The sequence below is a fragment of the Martes martes genome (genome assembly GCF_963455335.1).
Source record: "Martes martes genome assembly, chromosome: 5".
Lineage (NCBI taxonomy): Eukaryota > Metazoa > Chordata > Mammalia > Carnivora > Mustelidae > Martes > Martes martes.
Genome location: NC_137892.1, coordinates 36,855,336 through 36,872,386, shown reverse-complemented (window position 1 = coordinate 36,872,386; position 17,051 = coordinate 36,855,336). Strand labels below are relative to the sequence as shown.

Here is a 17,051-nt window from a genome sequence, read left to right as displayed (position 1 = left end):
AAACCATGAATTCTATATACTATTTTTTCCTAGCTCTAGAGTTTTGCAGTTCTGTGTGATCCATAAACTTGGTCTTAGCTGGATGTTGCCCTGATGCTTAGGTGTCTTTGCCCCAGGTAGAATTGTACCCCCCCTTGCCCAGGGGGCCAAGTTAAGTTTAAGTGACTCTGGATTGCTTTATGTGGCTTTTGTTCCCTGAAGGGTTTCTGTGCTGCTTTAGAAAATGAGAATGAAATGGTGGCCTCCCAGTCTCTAGCCCTGGATCTGAGAGCTCGGGGCTTCCCTCCTTCATGTGCCCTCAGGGAAAAGCAGTCAGTTATTCCTGTCTCCCTGGTCTCCCTCTGCACTCCATGCTTATCCAGTCTGTGACCCAGGATTTCTATCTCAGGCTTGTGACCCCACATCGATTCTCCAAACCCTGCATACTCCTGTAAGCATGCTTCTGCGCTGCTCCTGCAGGGGTCTCCCTGTGGTTCTGCTGTTTGCTGGGGCCCTGCTCTGAGAGCAGTGGCTGGACTGTGCTGCAAGGGTTCGTGGTTTATGGCAACCCCGAGCTGAGAGCCCACTCCTAGCCTTGCTGATTGCAGCCAGCTTCCCTGATCTGATGTCTGGGAACTCCGCCTGGTCTTCCTGTGACCTGAGGATTCTAAGACCACACTATTCCACTTAGGATTCTGCCCTATTTTGTCACCAGAGTGCCTTTCAGGCAGGGCTGTTCCTCACCTGAGGAGACTTCTGAAAGTTCCGATGTTGTGCTCTGCTGCTATATCACTGTCCAGTAACTGGCTTAAGGAGGCTCCCCCCGACCCCTTCCACAGTTTATCTTCCCATATATTGCCCCAGATTCACTTCACTTATCCACAGCCCCTACCTTGCAGAAACTGGCCACTTTTCTATTTGTAGAGCTATAACTATTCTTTTCTTTGATCTCTGTTTGAGTTTGCAGGTGTTCAGAGTGATTTGATAGATCTAGCTGAATTCCTGGGACCAGACAAAACTAAGGTCTCCTACTCCTCTGTCATCTTGGAGATCATTTTCTTTTCTTTTTTCAGATTTATTCATTTATTTTAGAGAGAGTGGGGGCAGGTAGGGTCAGAGGGAGAGAGTCTGGAGCAGACTCTGCACTGAGCACGGAACCTGATGTGCGGCTCAATCTCAGGACTCTGAGATCATGACCTGAACCAAAACCAAGGGTGGTACACTTAACCAACTGCACCACCCAGGCCTTCTTCCTGCTTTTTCTTGATAGCACTTATCAGGACTTTATACTATGTATTTTATGTATTCATTTTGTGTTTTGTTTTTTCTTTAGAATACAGTCTCCATGGGGGAGGAATTTTTGTCTGAGATGTTTTGTAGGAAAGTTCATGGCACATCACAAAATAGGCTCTCAGCAGATATTTGTTGAATGAATTAATAAAAAAAGGTAATTTATTGCTGCATGTAACTATTAAGTCTGAAACACTTGTAGTACTGAAATTACCCTATAGAAGGGGAGATTATTCATTAAGCAAATCTCTCCAGAGGAGAATGGGAAACTGTTTTTAGGTTTAGTGCCCTAGAATATAAGTAAATATATGAAAAAAAATAACATAAGAAATATGAGAAAAAAATATATAGGTAAATATCTTCCAGGGGAGGGAAAGAGAGGGGTTTATTTCTCCAGAGCTTATTGGAGGTCTCTGTCTTTAGGGATACATGCTCTCTAGCTTCCAAGGTTGGATATTGTGCAGTTATTCTTGTAGTACCTTTTGCTCAGAAGCCTCTGATTGTGCAGGAACATGGGAAATCCAGAGAGAATTGTTTCTCAGCAGCAATTCCAAAATTCTAGAAGCTATATCTATTCACACCAGAATTCACCTGAACTCAAATGTGGTTAGATCAAGGGATGAAATATTTTCAGAACTTTCATTTCTCTTTCCATCTCTTGGCTTTTGTTTTCTCTGGGTTGGCTCTCTGCCAAGTTGGCATCTACTGCATTCTTTCAGTTTTGCAACCTCAGCCAAAAGAGAACTTTCTGATTAGTTCTGGCAAAAATTTTGGGACTGAGTTTTAGTTGTCCAATTGGGTGACATACCCATTCCTGAACTCCTGCTTGGGGAAGGAAATATACTGATTGTCCAGGCCTGGGTCATGTACCTATTCTAGGAGCTTTGTGCTTATTTCAGGAACCTGAGAGTGGGAATGGTTAGTGTCACTCAAACTACATGGCTTCAAAATAAGAGAAGGTAGTTCAACAGAAGAAAATTCGGATGCTGCTACCAAAAGAAGGGGAATAAAATACAGCACAGCTCTGTCACCTGTATGTACATGCAACCCAAACTGGTTAAAAAACCCACAACAACGTAGAATCTTGTCATATATAAGTGTATGTGTGTATATATATATAGGCATCACTGCCTCATGATTTTTCATCATATCATCACATCATGAACAAGAAATTTTCTGTGAAAACATGACTTTAAATGGATGTAAAATTATATTTAAATTTATCACTTCGTTTTAGATATTTGGCTTACCAGAATTAAATTTTGGTTGATCACAATTGGGTGTTACCTATTAGAGAAGTAAGAGGTAGGAAAGAGAAGTATGCACCATGAATGTGAGAGACAAGGGAGATGCCTAAGACGTAATTTAAGACTGGCTTTCAGGGTCTTGCGGCTACAGGGTGGCACTGGTATGACCCTGAGAGTGAATTGCACCCTAGGCACCCCTCTTGCCTCACGAAGAGAGGCATAGTTAAGGAATAAGGACTATATTTTTACTATGATTGTGAGTTAAAGATGGTAGCCTATGTAGTTGGTGAAGTTGGTGGGGAATATTAAGGTGCACAAAAAAATAGTTATTATGAATTTTCAACTTGTCTATAGGAATCTTTGCTGAGTTCTGATGAGGATGGTAATATCTTTGAGATAACATAAGGAATATAATTTTTATTCATAGTTTTATACTAGTTTGAAGAAAGAAATGTTCCATTTAGAAATGCCACTAAGGAAGTTGTTACTTATTTTTAACCCAAACGATTTCAATATCATATGGAAAATTGTTTTTTTTTCATTGAAAAATAAAAATTATAGAAACAAGTTGTGTTGGAGAATGACACATAAATAACAGATGGGTGCTTTGACTAGCTTCCTTGAGAAAGACACTTGACACTGCACTGCTCAATGTTTGACATGTAATCTTATTTGAATAGTTATCTTTCTTGTTCTTAGGTCTTTGAAAATAACTGTTTCTATATCACAGTGAAAGGCCAGAATATGAAATTCTAGGTATTCTTAGCTTTCTTTGCTGATAGAGGAGTGGCTAAAAATACTTCAAATTAAATGGAGTGTCCTGTAATTTTGGGGGTCTGTCTCTGGGGTAGAATCTGTAACATATATAATACATTTATGTACGCACTCATACGTTTTGTTCTTTGGAAATCTTTATAAGTAATACTGTTTATTAGCTCTACAGGGCTTAAATGAAGATAAGCTATTGACAGCAGCATGATTAAAATTTTCATATTTAAGTATCATTTAAAGCCATGAATTTTACCATTTAATGTAGAAACTCTTGTCAAAGCCCTACTTTACACCAAAGTGTACAAGTCAGGGAAAGCCATAATTTACTTTGGAAATAAATTCATTCAGTACTCACTTGTTTGGTGACTACAGTGTTCCAGGGATTGTGTAAGATGCTGGCTATATTAAGATGATAATCCCTGTTCTCAATCATGTCAGAGTTTAATGGAAGAAGAGGAATGTAATAATACTCTTATTACATGTAGATTAAATTTCCAACCAGTTCTAGCTTTGGGAACCTTGCCACATCTACAGGAGAGCATATGCTTGTGTAGGGGACCAAGAAGGAACCTTTTTGGAAATGAATAAAAAGCTTAGAAGAGTAGGAGACTTGGAAGGTATTCCTGACATACTTTGTTTTGGCCAGTTTCCTGACCAGAGGGAAGGAGTTATCTTATTGATAACCTCTTTGAAGCGTCCTTTGATTCTGTGAAAGCCAAGGAAGTGGGGGAAATGACAGGAAATAGAATAGGCAAACATTCTTATAACCAAGAAGTCGGGATTAGAAATACAAGGGCCTGAGGCAGAAAATGAGACCTGGTGATAGAGCTGTAAATGACATATATTGACATTAGTGATAAAGAAGAGAGCCAGTGACCAAGAAGCACCTTAGCAATTCTCCTAGTGACAAGAATTGAGACAACAGTGACAGAGGAGTCAGGCTTTGGCATGCTAAGAGGTATTAGAGAAAATGCCTGTTTGCTGGGAGACTTTTTGGCAAATCTTCCCAGCCTTTGAGAGTTTTTCTTACATATTTAATTACTTCTTTAGGCTGTGATAATATTTTAAAAAATGTAGTTACTTGCCTCTTTTGATATGCTTCAAACTTGAAATGAGTTTTATGCTCTGAAAATGGAGAAAAACACAAATTATCCATTCAAAACTGAGGGAATAGATTAGGGGAGAAGGTAAGACGCATTATACATTGAGAAAGTTGTGGAAAGAAATAGGAGAGTAAGCAGGGGATAGAAAAGTTAGGTAAATATAGCATTCTTATTTTTAATGGGGTGACTCTGATACACTGTCACAATTAATTTCCAATAGTAGCCTGCTATACTCCATGTGTACATTTTTTACTTTTTCTCTGTAGTTAACGTTTCTGACTCCTTGAATTTCTTCTTGCAGCTCATGTTTTTCTGGTCAGACCTGTGGTCATTCCCGTGAGACTTCACTGCACATTTTCTGAAGTGTCTTCCTCATCCCTAACGTGTAATTCTTCAACATGGACCTGCTACTTTAGCTAAGATATGACCAGCAATGAATAGTAGTAAGGTAGGATTACTTTAGTCTTCTTAGTGAATTACTAAAAACAAACTGTGAAACAGTTTTGACTTGTCTTGATTTTGTAGTGTTTATGTTAGATTATTCTACCTGCACAATCATATCATATTTGTGTTACGTATTTTCTGCTTGTCATTTATCCTGCTGAATTCTGTCTCATTTGAGATGTAATTAATGTTTTTTTCAAATAACGTTTACAATCAGTAGAATTCCAATCCATAACCCCGTCCAGCCTGTGTGTCCCCTAGTCCTGTATTTTCAACCACGTGGCACCAAACTCAGTATGTCTTATTTTCTTAGTCATTCCTCCTCTGGTTTCTGTATTTCCATTAATAGCATTATTAGTCCCATTGTTTAGTACAGTCATATATTCATTCACTATTTCACTCATTGTTTGCTGTACATCAATAGACTTCTACTATGTATTAGACAGTTTGCTGCTTCTGGGGATATGATGACGAATGAGCTGGATATTCCATCCTTATAGCCATATTTTAAAGTAGGGGGAAGGTTTAAAAAGAAACTGACAAAATAGTTATGAATTGTAATAAACTTTTTTGAAGGAAACCAAACAAGCAGATGATTTGGAGATAATGAGGTAGGAGCTACTTTAGATACGGTGGTCACAAAACTGATATTCAAGATGAACCTATGTATGAGAAGAGGTTATTTTAAGAGTAGGTGGTGTGTGTGTGTGTGTGTGTGTGTGTGTGTGTGTGGTATTTTTGATGGGAAAAGCAGTCTCATTAGAAGGACTAATGGAGTCAGAGAAAGACAAATACTGTGTATACTTATGTATGAAATCTTAAAAAGACCAGCTCATAGAAATAGAGTAGAATGGTGGTTGCCAGCAGCTGAGGAGTAGGGGAAATGGGAAGATACTGGTTAAATGGTACAAACTCTCAGTGTTAAGATAAATAAGATCTGGGGATCTGATGCACAACTTGGTGACTCTAATTAATAATACTGTATTATGTACTTAAAATTTGTTAAGAGAGTAGTTCTTCAATGTTATCACCACATTCACACACACACACACAATTATAATTACCTGAAGAGGTGGAGATGTTAACTAATCTTATTGGGGTAACCATTTTGTAATATATGCATAGAGCCAATCATCACATTGTATACCTTAAAACTTACACATGTTATATGTCAATAATATCTTAATAAAGCTGGAGGCAGTAGAGGGTAAGAAGGAATAGTGGGTACAAAGACTTTGGAGCAGGAAAGTTTAGTGAGTTTGAGGAATAGAAAAAAACGCCAGTATGGCTGACTTATTGAAAGAGGCAGAGATGGGTAGGAAGAGGTTATAGAAATATGCAGGGCTTTGAAGGGTTTGGTAGGAAGCTTGTATTTTATTCTAGATTATATCATCATTTGAGCTGCTATGTGAGGAATGGACTGGCCAGGTGAAAGTGAAAACTGGCAGTTTTAGGAACTGAGGTGAGATAGTGATGGCCTGAGAAGGTGCTAGCAACAGAGACGGAAAGATGAGAGGATTTGAAATGTATCTGAATCAGAATTTATGGGACTTTGAATAGTTTGGGTATGGAAACAGAACATTCTCAAGGATGACTTCAAGATTTTTGGGTTTTGAGCAACTGGGTGGATGCTGGCATCATGCCCAAAAACCTTTTAGAAAACGATTTTTCTCATTATGTTAAAGATTGGTTAGTTCACCAAAAGGGAAACTAATTATAATGTTAGAAATGATGGTAGTTCTGGGGGCACCTGGGTGGCTCAGTGGCTTAAAGCCTCTGTCTTCGGCTCAGGTCATAATCCCAGGGTCCTGGGATCGAGCCCCACATCCGGCTCTCTGCTCAGCTGGGAGCCTGCTTCTCCCTCTCTCTCTGCCTGCCTCTCTGCCTGCCTGTCTGCCTACTTATGATCTCTGTCTGTCAAATAAATAAATAAATAAAATCTTTAAAAAAAAAAAAAGAAATGATGGTAGTTCTGGAAATAAAACCATCTAGCAAATTTGTAATATGTTCTGGTTAATACTTTGTTTTGCTTTCCCCCTGGAATTTAATTTATATGACTTTTTGTTTTTATTTTCATTTTATTAAATTTTTTTTATTTGAGTATAATTGACACACAGTGTTACATCAGTTTCTGGTGTACAACAGAATGATTCAACAAGTTTATATATTATGCTATGACCAGCACAAGTGTAGCTACTACCATCTGTCACCACATAGTGCTGTTCTAAGATCATTGACTGTCTTCCTTGGGTTGTGCCTTTTAATTTATATGACTTTTAATTAATTATGAATTTCATTTCATTTCATTTCATTTCATTCAGAATCTTCTTAGAAGTGAAAATAATTGGTTATACTTTGTACTGATTTTTTAAAAAGATTTTATTTATTTTTGAGTGTGTGCACGTATGCGAGTAGAAGGAGGAACAGAGGGGAAGGGGCAGAGGGCGAGGGGCAGAGGGGGACAGAGAAAAAACTTCAAGCAGACTCCAAATTGAGTGTGCAGCCAGATGTGGGGTTTGATCCCAGGACTCTGAGATCACAACCTGAGATGAAACCAAGGGTCAGACGCTGAACCAGCTGAGCTACCCAGGCAACCCTATTTTGATGTTGAATTCTAAAACTTCTCTCCTGTGCTCCCTTTTTAAAGAGAGATGTCTTTAAAAATTTTAAGCCAGTCTGAAATATTCTGAGACTGTTACCCAAAATTCTGGTATATAATTTTATTGTTACTTTATCTTGCAAATTCTGAAGCATCCTATTTGTAGATGTATATCATACTGTGTTCGCTTGAAAGCATGCAGCTTATCTAAATTCTTAGGAGATTCATTTATTATGGTTTTTCTTTTTGTAGCTTCATCAGAGTATGTTTATATTTCACCTCTTAGGATAGATATTTTGTGTGCAAACTGAAATTGAATAGATATTAAAATAAATCTTTCTAATTCTTTGTTACTTATTTCTTTTAAGTTAATTTTTTAGTCCTATCTTTTTTTTTTTTTTAAAGATTTTATGTATTTATTTGACAGACAGAGATCACAAGTAGGCAGAGAGGCAGGCAGAGAGAGAGGAAGGGAAGCAGGCTCCCCGCTGAGCAGGGAGCCCGATGCTGGTCTGGATCCCAGGACCCTGGGATCATGACCTGAGCCAAAGGCAGAGGCTTAACCCACTGAACCACCCAGGTGCCCCCTATTTTTTTTTTAATGAGGAATTTAAAAAATATTTTCTCAAAATAGAGGAATTACTATTTATTGTTTGTGTTCCATGTGACAGGCATTTGGCTAGCTGTTTTAAATACTTTATTTTATCTTTAGAATAGTCCAGTGTGTTTCTCCACTTTGCATATAGTTATCTTTTGGGTTCTAGAGCTGAGAAGAAGTAGTATAATAATAGAACTCTGTGGATGGAAGGACCTTGAAGTCATCTATTTCTTCCTCTTTCAGCTGATACATAGAGAAGTTCTGTGACCTACCCAGAATCACACAGCTGATTTTCACTTTTGCTGAGACTAATGCTGCTTGCACTCATGTTCATTCCAGCTGGCCTCCTCTTATGCCTTCTATCTTCCCATCCCTTTAACATCTCATTATGATAAAGTTCAGTGCTACGTAACAATGGAAAATATAGGACAGTAAACACCCATATTACCTTTCATCTGTAGTCACTCAGTATTCACATTTTGGCACATTTTCTCTTTATATATATGCATATTTTAAAGATTTATATTTATTTTATGTATGTATTTTAAAGATTTGGGAGAGCGTGCGCATGCGCACGAGCAGGGGGCAGGGCAAAGGTAGAGGATCTCAACCTGACTCTGCACTGGGGCTGATTTCGGCTCTGGGCTAGAACCCAGGACCCTGAGATCGTGACCTGAGTCAAAATCAAGAGCCGACCGCTTAACCTCCTGAGACACACAGGTGTCCCTATTTATATATTTTTCAAGTTATTTGAAACTATATTAAGAGATTATGCTAATATATAGTTTTTATCATGCATATCCTAAGAACATGGACAATTTTCTTCATGGTCATAATATCAATATCACATATAGGAAAATTAACATTAATTTAAGAATATCTTTAATTAATGGCCCTTATTCAGATCTTCCCAATTGTCCCTAAAATGTTTTCTTGAGATTTCTGGATCCAGGATTCAATCAGATTTCATGCATTGCATTTGATTCTTATATCTCTTTATTTTCTTTTTTTTTTTTTTTTAATGTTCTTTGTTTCAGTTTTTTTTTTTTTTTAAGGTTTATTTATTTATTTATTTATTTGGCAGAGAAAGATCACAAGTAGGCAGAGAGAGGAGGAAGCAGGCTCCCTGCTGAGCAGAGAGCCCGATGCGGGACTCGATCCCAGGACCCCGAGATCATGACCTGAGCCGAAGGCAGAGGCTTTAACCCACTGAGCCACCCAGGCGCCCCATATATCTCTTTATTTTCTTTTAATTTTGAACAGTCCCTCTTTTGTTTTTCATGATTTATATTTTCTTTAAGAGATATAGTTTGTGTATACTTTGTGTCTCTCTTGGGAATTGCCTGGTTTCTTCGAACATTACTCATCTAAAACTTATTTGCAGTTTGCTTCTTTCTTTCCATTTCTCTGAGGTTGCTGGAGATAAAATTGTTTATTCTAAGCTTTCTTCTTTTTTAAAAACCATCATTCCAACATTAAATGGACATTGGCTGAGGTTTTTACATTTGGTTGCATTAAATTAAGGATAAGAAAACTAGGAGATCTATGTTGCATTTGATCCACTCACACTAGTCAGTGATTGGAATTCATTTAAGATGACAGAAGTCTAGGGGCACCTGGGCGGCTCAGTGGATTAAGCCTCTGCCTTTGCCTCAGGTCATGGTCTCAGGGTCCTGGGATCGAACCCCTCATCGAGCTCTCTGCTCGGCAGGGAGCCTGTTTCCCCCTCTCTCTCCACCTGCATCTCTGCCTACTTGTGACCCCTCTCTCTCTGCCTGCCTCCCTGCCTACTTGTGATATCTCTCTCTCTTTCTGTCAAATAAATAAAATCTTAAAAAAAAAAAAAAGATGACAGAAGTCTGAAGGATTGCCTCTACTATCCACCATTACCCACCCTCACCTTCTAACCAGTTGGTTATACTTAGGAATGTATATTTAGTCTCCATGAACATTATACAGCAGCAACAGTCTAAGATTTTGTCTTTTAAAAATGCCCAGTTTCAAGCAGGAAGCAGATTAAAATGCAAATGATAAATAAGCATGTTTCTAGAGACAGCCAGAACTAGGCACAATGAGGAAAGATTTAAGTACCTGCTCTCTCTGGTACTTGTGTAGAACTGGCATTCAGTGAGTATTCTCCTTGTTTCCTTGCTTGCTTTTGAGTTTTACAGATTTGGTTGGTTTTCTTTAAGCATCATATGGCATTTAGGAACAAGTGATGTTTTGTGGGGAAGCAGTAGGAAGTAATAATTTACCAGCATTTTTAAAGAGGGGAGAGTCATATTTTAGTTGAGAGGATAGAAGAAAGTGTCTGTGAGGAAGGGACTACTCATGGTGGTTTAGGGAAGTCTACGAAGCTTTTACATCTTTTTGTTCAGCCAGGTTTAGATTATACTCTGTGCTTCTACTATAACTTTGTACAGAGATTCCTGTAGCAATTACTGCTATGTGTTAGAACTGCTTTTCCTTAATAAGCTCCCTGAGGCTGTGACCAGTAATTTTTTTTTTTTTTAATCTCTTTGTATACCCAGGACCTCACTCAGTGCCTGGCATATATTATAGACATTGAGTAAATACTAGTGGATGAATAAATGAATGAATGAATGAATGGAAGACTTTTACTAAGACCTAGTGCAAAAGGACAGATTCCTTTGCTGGGCGACCACAGTAATGGCTGGATGTGGTTTGATCAATTCAGTATTGAGGTGCTCAGTTAGAGCTGGAATTCTTTCTAGAAGAGGGATAGAGATGAAGCCAGAGCACTCTATGAGTGAGAATATAATTGGGAGATTTTTTGGAGAAGTAGCTATCATGATGTAAGCCTCATTGTCATTTTCTGAATAAAATAAATATATTTGAAAGAGAAAAATTTTTTACTATTAAGCATTCCATCTGTGAAATTTGATTTTTACTAATATCCAGTTTTAAAATGTTTGTTGAGGGGGCGCCTGGGTGGCTCAGTCAGTTAAGTGTCTGACTCTTGGTTTTGATGCAGGTCATGATCTCATGGGTCATGGGATTGAGCTCAGCATTGGGCTCTGTGCTCAGTAGGGACTCTGCTTGAAGATTCTCTCCCTCTGTCCCTTCCCCCACATGTCCGCGTGCTCTCTCTCTAATAAATAAATAAGTCTTTAAAAAAAAGTTTGTTGGGAAGTCTTTTCTTTTCCTTATATATTTTTTGTATTATTAAACAAATACCTGCTTATGATAAATATACAAACTAGAAATACATAAAATAGAAAGTGATGTTCTTCTTGCTATTCCAGGTTTCAGTCTTCAGAAGTAGCTAATGTTAACAGTTTGATTTATATGAATTTGGACTTAAAAAAATATATATATATATTTAAAAACACACATGTTTATGTTTGTATAATTTTAGAAACAGGATCATTGATGTGCATGTTCTGAAATTTGCTTTTCCTGCCTATCCTTTGAGTTTTACTTATGCTCCATATAATTCCAAAATTTGTTGGCTATGTAGGAAGAAAGAAATACCAGCAGAGAATAATAGCCTAAAACCAGAGTAATTGAATGTATAAGGAAGATAAAATTTAAGGAGCTCAGAGTAAGAAAAAACCTAATTTTTATTAGTATAATTGCTGTTAATTTAAAAGCACTTCTTTTTTACTTGTTTAACCTTTATGAAATTATAAAAATAATCATTTTTCATATGACACATTATAGAACAAACACACAAGAGATAGAGTAAAACTTGAAGATTTATTGAGTACGTGAATATGCGGTCATGAGTATAACACACTGTCATTTCTGAGTGCTTTGTGATAACAAAGAGTAGAGGCCAAGAAGCCTGCCTGGAGGAGGTGATATGAACACAATCCCGAAGTACTGATTAGCTAAGCTTTTTAAAAAAAATGGCTAGAGGGAATGAAGAAGGATTGATTCAGAGCTGAAGGCTGTTAAGACAAATGCCATATCAAGACAGAAGTTCAAGGGAAGTCAGCTAATTTAGTAAGTGTAGGGAAAGAAGTATGGGGGTTACATGCCTCAGTTTGCCTGGGGCAGTCCAGGTTTATATCTGTTGTCCTGGACTAATAAAGAGTAGCACCCCATTTTACTCTTAAAAATATCCGACTTCTGGATGATCAGTGGTATACCTTAAAAAGGGAGAGAATATGGGGGTCCTGAAACATTTTAGGGAATATTGTTCAGTCAGTGGATGGCTAGACATCTTTGTGAGGTTGGAGAGTACGTATAGTAACAGCTGTACCAGAGAGATGGTAAACAGTAGGTTATGGCCTAAAACTAGAATATTAAAATTTACCATTGCAGAGATGAAACAGTTTAGGATTTGGGCTACGGGCAATAGCAGTGGATAGTTGAAATGAAGTTGGATTGACTGGATCTTTGGAGAAGAGAGAGGCTACAGAAGTTAAAATCTCCATGGATGAAGTAAGAATTGAATTAGAAAATAAGATTTGCGGGCAGGTAGAGACTGAAAGATTTGGAGACAACAGAGGTAAATGGGATAGGACTTGTTAAAGCTGAATAGGAAGAAATTTTTGAATAAGATTGGAAGAGCAGTGATTTGGACATGGCACTAAGGAATCAGGATAATGTTACCCATCTTTCTACCCCTTCAGCCCCATGGCTATGGGTGGTACCATGTAGGGAAGGTGTGGCCTCCACCTGTGAGCATTATGTTTATGGAGATCCAGTTTTCAGATAGTGTAAGCAGTTGAAAGGTAGAGATTATTTTTTTTATTTTTTATTTTTTTAAAGATTTTATTTATTTTATTTGACAGACAGAGATCACAAGTAGGCAGAGAGGCAGGGCAGAGAGAGAGGGGGAAGCAGGCTTGCTGCCGAGCAGAGAGCCAGATGTGGGGCTCAATCCCAGGACCCTGGGATCATGACCTGAGGCAAAGGCAGAGGCTTAACCCACTGAGCCACCCAGGTGCCCCAAAAGGTAGAGATTTAGGGAAATTTGTTTACAAACTGAATGGAATTCTAGAAGAACAATTTGTAAAGATATGACTTTAGAGAAAGGATAGAGTAGGTGTGGAGATTAGGCCTTGCCTTTTCAGAAAAGCTGAATTATAAAAAGAAGCCAACAATGGAACTGACTTTCCTCTATGTTCTCAACAGTGTCATGAGGTTTGTCTAATCTGGGTTTTCTGAGAGGCTGTGTCATTGCAGGGTGGAAACCGGCTTTGTCTTAGTTCGTTTGGATTATAATTTATGAAACCTTCATGGTTGCCATTCTGCTACTGTATGACTTTAATGAACCTATTTGAAAGTACATGTGTGGATTTAGAAATTATTTTGACTTCTCCCTGTTCTGCTGTTCTCTTTGAAGGGAAAAAAATTGTTTGACCTTAATTGAAACACTAATCTCTTTTATAATAATTGATCACTTAGGAAGAGTAAAAGGTTAAGAGGTATCTAGATTATGGTTGTATTTCTAGAATTTAGACCACACAGGGTAGTATGCATTGTAGCCATACTTAATCTTTTTAACCCATGTTCCCCTGTTTTCCTTCAGATTAACAATGTTTCACTGACATGTCCCACATTTTCCTTCCTGTGTAACCTTGCTTATGTTTAAATTTCTATTTGGAAAGTAACCCTCCTTCATCACTTGCTCTTCCGTGTCCTGTCTTGTGTGGAGCTGCTGTCTTTCTCATGCTTTATTAGTAATGATTACTTCTTTTTTTAAACAAGAAATTTATTTAAACAACAAGATGCTTGACTTGAAGGGAAAACTATCTAGGATTCATTTCTTTTAGAGTAATTTATCCCTACTTAAAGACAGATTGCCCTACATGTAACAGCTACATACAAAAAAGTTATAAAATTGTCCTTGGTCTTATAATGATAAATGAAAAACATTAAAATTCTCCAATTAAACAAGGTATGCAAGGATTTTTATGTTGTTCTTTTTTTGTTAAACAATGAGAGCAAAATAACTTATTGGAATATAAAGATAAGTGCTGACTGAGCATGCCCTTAATGGAGAGAGGGGGTATTTTCCCCCATTGCTTCTCCATTTGGTGACAACCAAACATATCGTTGACAATTTAGTTAAAAAAAAAAAAAAAAAGCGGGGTGCCTGGGTGGCTCAGTGGGTTAAAGACTCTGCCTTTGGCTCAGGTCATGATCTCAGGGTCTTAGGATTGAGCCCCATATCGGGCTCTCTGCTCAGCGGGGAGCCTGCTTCCCCGCCCCGCCTCTGCCTACTTGTGATCTCTGTCTGTAAATTAAAAAATAATAATAATTAAAAAAATAATAAAAAATTTAAAAAACGATATGCTTATGCACATACACAGTTACTTTATGTACAATAAAGGAATGGGGAAGGGAAAAATGAAAGAATAGAGGAAACTATACTGTGTAGTAGTCAGGATGTGGTGGAACCAAATTGCAGCTTTCTAATTGAGAATGTCTCTTGGTCTGGAAGAACAGAGCTCTGGAGTAAAGTAGCAGGTTCCCTTTTTAGTAGACACCTCCTCTCTGCTGCTGGAACACATCAGTTGTATCTTCATCCTCTGTTTCCAACTGTGCAGGTCTGTTTCATTGATTGGCTGCCCATCAAATCAGAATCTGATCTGCCTCATTGACAAACCCGTTCATTAGTTTACTAAGTAGTGTATGCCTTTTAATCTTTTTTTTGTGATGAGTACTTGATTTTTAAATTTTTATTTATTTTATTTTATTTTTTCAGTGTTCCAAGATTCATTGTTTACACATCATACCCAGTGCTCCATGCAATATGTGCCCTCCTTAATACCCACCACCAGGCTCACCCAACTCCCCAACCCCCTCCTTTCCATAACCCTCAGTTTGTTTCTCAGAGTCCATGGTCTCTCATGCTTTGTCTCTCCCTCTGATTTGCCCCAATTCACTTTTCCTTTCCTTCTCCTAAAGTCCTCCATGTTATTCCTTATGTTCCACAAGTATGTGAAACCATATGATAATTGGCTCTCTCTGCTTGACTTATTTCACTCTACACTGCACCACAGAACCATCCTGCCCTGCCACCTTCAAATTAATATGATCGTTGTTCTCAGTCTGGACCCCTTCTTTTTAATAAGTCTCCCCAAAGCCAGGCACATTATATACTTTATCTCACTAACATTCATAACAACCCTGCAAAGTAGGTTTTACTATCCCAATTTTAAGGATAAGGAAATTGGGCTTCCAGAAGGTTAATTAAAATGTAGATATACAGCTCTTAAATGGTAGAGTTAGCATTTTAACCCAGGACTGTCTGTTCCCAAAGCCACCTCCTACATGTATGTTTGCAGATAGACCCATGTGCATGTGCTCCTTTCATAACTACCCTCCAGGGTTGTTGGAGATGTTCTCTCTCTTTTCTTTTCTTTCTTTTTTTTTTTTTTTTTTAAAGATTTTATTCATTTATTTGACAGACAGAGCTCACAAGTAGGCAGAGGCAGGCAGAGAGAGGAGGAAGCAGGCTCCCTGCTGAGGAGAGAGCCCGATGCGGGGCTCGATCCCAGGACCCTGGGATCATGACCTGAGCCGAAGGCAGAGGCTTAACCCACTGAGCCACCCAGGCGCCCCTCTCTTTTCTTTTTAATTAAAAAAAAAATGCTGTCCAGCTTTCTTGAGGTACAATTGACATATAATGTTGGGTGTTTTCAGGTGCACTATGTGATACATGTATATTATTGTGACGTGATGTTCTCTTCTTAATAAAGGCTTTTTGAGCTCCCTACTCAGCTGTGCTCTTTCCTTTTTCTGTGTCTTTGTAGCACTTTATCCCTCATGCTTTTGTATTCTGTGACGCCTTCCTTCATGACCTCTAGAAAGATGCATGCTTCTTCTGTATCCTCACCGAGTTTGTAACACATTTATATTTGTGAACCAGTTGAATTATATGACATTTGTGTGTTTCCATGTTTGTCATCTTTGGTAAATTGTGGGCTTTTGAGACCAAGCCTATAATCTTATGGGTCTTGATATTCCTGGCACTGAGAAATATGTCTGACACATAGATGTTCAATACATGTGGCTGAATGAATTTTGAATGAATTGTATCATTGTTACCTATGAAGTTGTCTATTTATTCTTAATGTACTATAAGTATTTGAAGGTAGTAATCCAAATTTTATTTGTCTTTATACCCCTAACAGTATCTCTGCATGGTAACTCAATAAATACTTGTTGATTTATATTAATACTTTAAAACAAAGAAAAAATTCCGTTAATAATTCTGCTCTCTCCATTTGAAGTCAGTACTTCAAATACATTTTTGAAATTAAAAAACAGTTCATTCAAAAACAAAAATATTGTTCATTTGTTTAGAGATTGTATAGTGTTCCTTCTCGATGGAATACTATCACCCATTAATGTTGTTCCAGTAGGCTGGCTGGACAATCCAGTGCTGTTTCAGTTGAATTAACTTTTATTTTAAATTAAGCTAAAAGCAACACTTTCAAATGCATGAGAGGAGTTTTAAATATTGAATCTGTAAGGTGGCCAAGGTAGCATATATTAACTGGTAATGAACGATGTTGTCTTTGTAGTTAAACTTTGGTGACTGTTCATTCCTGCCTGTTTAACTGGTTATGAAAAAAACACTTCACTTTGTATTCAGATGACATCAGTTTTTTGGTTTGTAATCTTGGTTATTACTTGCGTACTTGGTGGCTTTTTATGACTTTGTTTCTGTCTTGCTGCAGACAGCTTAATATTTTGTTCAAACAGAGTCACTTTCTGATTTCTATCAGTATTGAAGCATATGAGAGGTAAGAAATGCCATTAGATAATTATATTTGTGCTTTAACTGATTAATGATTTTATAGTCTTTTTTTTTTAATGATTTTATTTATTTATTTGACAGACACAGATCACAAGTAGGCAGAGAGGCAGGCAGAGAGAGAGGAGGAAGCAGGCTCCCCGCTGAGCAAAGAGCCCGATGTGGGGCTCCATCCCAGGACCCTGGGATCATGACTTGAGCTGAAGGCAGAGGCTTTAACCCACTGAGCCACCCAAGTGCCCTGATTTTATAGTCTTTATTAATGAACAAACATACAGTA

At 37.9% G+C, this 17,051-nt stretch overlaps 1 protein-coding gene across 1 annotated transcript in view; it reads left to right on the top strand.

Moving 5' to 3' along the window:
- FER (FER tyrosine kinase) overlaps positions 1–17,051 on the top strand; it is a 462,185-nt gene that overhangs the window by 15,939 nt on the left and 429,195 nt on the right. Inside the window, exon 2 of the mRNA XM_080803660.1 lies at positions 4,692–4,838. The gene's annotated coding sequence lies outside the window, so the exon portion shown is untranslated. The remainder of the gene's footprint in view (positions 1–4,691; positions 4,839–17,051) is intronic.